A 3,877-nucleotide genomic window follows, 5' to 3' on the forward strand; every position below is an offset into this window, starting at 1 on the left:
CACACACACACACACACACACACAAATAAATAAATAAAATTAAAAAAAAAAAAGATCCTCATCTTTGTAGTACTGTTTTAAGATAGACATATATAATGAGAGAGAGGAGAGAGAGAGAGAGAGAGAGAGAGAGAGAGAGAGAGAGAGAGAGAAGAGTTATGGCTTATATCCAGATGTCCCCTCCAAAGTCTCAAGTGCTCATAGGTGAGGTTTTTCAGAGCTGGCCAGATCTGCATTGTGTGATACTAGGATTAGGGTATATGGTACTAAATTAGTCCACTGATTGCAATAAGCATACTTCTGAGTATAGATAATGGGATGAGTCACCTGGGTGCAGGTTTGTGGTTTGGTTGGGATAAAAGGCAATGGCAGGCCCACTGCTTGCTGCTGCCTGCCTGGACTGTTTCCCCTCTGCAATACCCTTCTGCCATATCACTTTGTCTTGTATCCAGCCAAATAGAGACTGAAATCTTTACAAACTGTGAGTTGAGAAAAACCTTTTCTAGGGCTGGGCAGATAGCTCAGTGGAATAAGTGCTTGCCTGGCAAGTGCCAGATCCTGAGTTTGATCCCTGGTACCACAAAAATAAAAATAAGCCTCTTCCAACTCTGGGTATCAGGTATTTTGTCTCAGCAATGAGGAAGTAACTAAGACAATGATTAATAGCTTCTGTTAACAGTTTCATATGACCAATACTTAAAAATCAAAACGTTAAGCTATGTCCTTCTTTAGTGTCTTGTTCTGTTCATGGACGAACTCTCCTTTGATGTCACCACACCCAGGCAAGGGCTGAGCTAACTCAAAGTACATGAACTTGTCTTCCTGTCTTGTGGGCCCTCAACTGGGGGAATATATCTTTACCTTTAGCTGGCAGAACACAAATTGAGGATTGCAAGTCCCGCCTCTGAACATTGGAATACTTTCAAACATCATCTTGTGAAACAACAGTGCCATTGGTCTATAATCCAGATGATTCTTGAACAGGTACCTATAATAATACACATAGCGCCTATGACTGGGAATAGCTACTCCCTTTTTGTCTCTGGTCCACTTCTCCACAGAGATCTAGGGTCTCTTATGCATTTAAAAATTTGCCCTGATAGGACCGGGGAGATGGCTCAGTAGAATAAGTGCTTCCCTGACAAGCGCAAGGGCCTGAGTTCAATCCCCAGTTCCACACACTCACACACACAAATTTGCCCTGATGTAATAAATATGCACAAATCATAACACCAGTCCGTCCCTTTCCAGCTTTACAGTGACCAGCTTTACAGTAAATTGCTGCAACATGATTGTCATCTTCTCTTAGCTATTGGTCAAGATCTTCACAAAAAGGTTTGATAAGTTCCAGCAATGGTGGGTTATGGTCCTCAGAAGGATACTGTGCAATTCTGCAGTAACTTTGGTGGCATCATATGTCTTTCAGGACATAGGTTGTATGTCTTGTAATGGTTTTTATGGTTTGAATCCAAAAGCTTCACGTCGTCGGTATTGTTCCTGTATACAGTCCCGTATCTTTCTGCAGGAATTCCCATAGCAGTAATGCTTGGATAAATGCAGGTCAAGTCTAAGTCGAATCCATCCTCTTGACATCTCCTTCTGTTTCAGCTGGTAACTTCTTTGATGATGGCTGTCATGCCTGGGAGCCTGTAGCTGAAGAAAAAGGATGAGAGAAGTGGCAGAAGCTGCTGGTAGCCGGGCAGCTTCCGCAGGATGGAGATGGCTCTGGACTTGGTCGCCCATGTCCCTCGCTCTGCGCGCCTTGATTCTGGACCGCAGCCTGGCAATGGTTGCTGCGGAGGCTGCTCAATGATTTCAGCGACTGGGTCCGCTTCTCCGTGCAGCCAGCGGCGGCAGCGGAATGGAGAGCCCAGGAACAAGCCTTGGAGCAGCGGCCTCCACAGCCCGGGCCGGGGTGGGGTGCAGTGTCGAGGAGGGCAAGCGTAGAGCCTCCCGGGTCCCTGGAGGCGCCTCCCTCTTGGGCAGAAGAAGGGGAGAGACCGACTCTCCAGTGTCCCCAGGCCTGGAAATGGTGACCTGCGACTCCGGCCCCCTCTGCGCCGCCGCTCCCCTGGCTGAGCCCTCGGCTTCCACCGTTCCTTTCCGAAGAAGCTGAGCTATAGGGGAGCGGTTAAAAGAGGAGCCCCAGAGCGGAGGAGAATCCCAGGCACCTTCGGGAGCCATGGCAGCTCTCAGGCGCTGAGAAGGGCTCCGGCCAGGCCACCTCCTCATACTCCTTGCCTGAGCGGGGCCTGGCCTCAAAGGGGCTCAACTCAACCTTCCATCTTGGCTGCAGGTTCCGAGAGGCGCATATTGTTATTTTCAAAGTAATTGTTCGGAACACTAGATATATACATGAAAAATTGATTTAAAAAATTAAGCATTGTGCAAGGGCCTGCGTTCAATCCCCGATTCTGGAAAAAAAAAAAAATTAAGCATTTACTGTTCCTTTCAGTTAATCAATAGAAATTAGTAGTAAAAAAAAGTTAAGGTAAACAATACTATCTCTTCTTCACCTGCTGCTTATAAAAACATTAAGTATCTTATTGTTGTGTTTTGTGGACTAAAACTGGATGAATGAATGGGTAAATTGGTGAATGATGGATTGATGGGTAGATAGGTGGATGAAAGAACGAACTGATACATGGATGACAGACCAGTAAATGGGTAGGTAGCTAATCAGGGGGTAGGTGGATCAGTAGATTAAAAGATGAGCTCTGCTTTGGCAACAGAAGTCAACTGAGATTTCATTGCAGTTCTCTAGGTAAAGTGTATCTCTGCCTGAAAAGAATTGTCTTTTCTTTCCCCACACTGACAATCCACTGTTCCCACAGACCTCCACCTAAAAGCCCTGGATGGTGCTGGGCTGGGAACTGGGTCCTGACCTCATAGGTACTTTTATAGATATAACCCAGGCCTTGTAATAGTTGTTTCTTGGCACAGTGGTCCTGAACCAAACCCACAATTCTCCTGATGCCTCTTCTCCTTGGCATGTGATCACCTATCTTATTTCTACAAATATATGTCAGTCAGCTTTCCATTGCTGCAACAAATACCAAGATAATCAGATTATAGAGACAAAAAATTATTTTGGCTTATAGTTGTAGAGATTTCAGTCTACCACCAGTCGGCCTTGTAGCTTTAAGGCCTCGCATGAAGCCGCACAACACGGAAGGAGGGCTCGGCAGAGCAGCTCCATTTACCTCATGGTGGAAGGGAAAAGGAAAGAAGCTGAGTTCCATGAACTCCTTTAGGTCTCCCAAAGACCTAAAGACACTCCACTAAACCTTACCTCTTATAGGATTACCACTTCTCAATAGTGCCCTGAAGGAAAGTAAGTCTTTACCACAAGGTACTTCACAGGATCATTTAAAATCCAAACTTTAAGGTCTAGGATGTAGTGTGACGACAGAGCGCTTACCTCACATGCACAGGCCTTGGAGTGTGTGCAAGCCTGGCTTCAATCCCCAGAACCACCACACGCACAAAGTCATCCAAACCAAGCTGTGTGTGCCCTCCTGTATTTCTGACTAGTCTTAGGAAAGCCTTCCACAGCTAGCTGACCCATAGTTTTCAGTCCTTGTCCAGCTCATCCATATCCTTGCCCTCCCCATAGACAAAAGTCTATACCTTTCTCTACCTATTACCATCCACAAAGTCTTAAACTCTGTGGTGATCTCAGAGAGACCTGCAACATAACTTCTTGTAATCATAAAGTATAGCAATCTCTCTAAAAGTCTTTCAGATACCATAGCACAGATTAATTTTTGAAATGGCTTAATTGCTCTGTATAAGTCATTTTAGAATAACACTCAAGCAATCTGTGGTGAGGAACCAGTTTCTTTTTTATTTATTTATTTATTTATTTATTTATTTA

General features: G+C 45.0%; 1 pseudogene; it reads right to left on the minus strand.

Moving 5' to 3' along the window:
• Window positions 1-711: 711 nt before the first annotated feature.
• Window positions 712-2,184, minus strand: LOC101592705 (annotated as a pseudogene).
• Window positions 2,185-3,877: the final 1,693 nt, after the last annotated feature.

This window comes from Octodon degus, unplaced genomic scaffold, assembly GCF_000260255.1.
Source record: "Octodon degus isolate 3935 unplaced genomic scaffold, OctDeg1.0 scaffold00091, whole genome shotgun sequence".
Lineage (NCBI taxonomy): Eukaryota > Metazoa > Chordata > Mammalia > Rodentia > Octodontidae > Octodon > Octodon degus.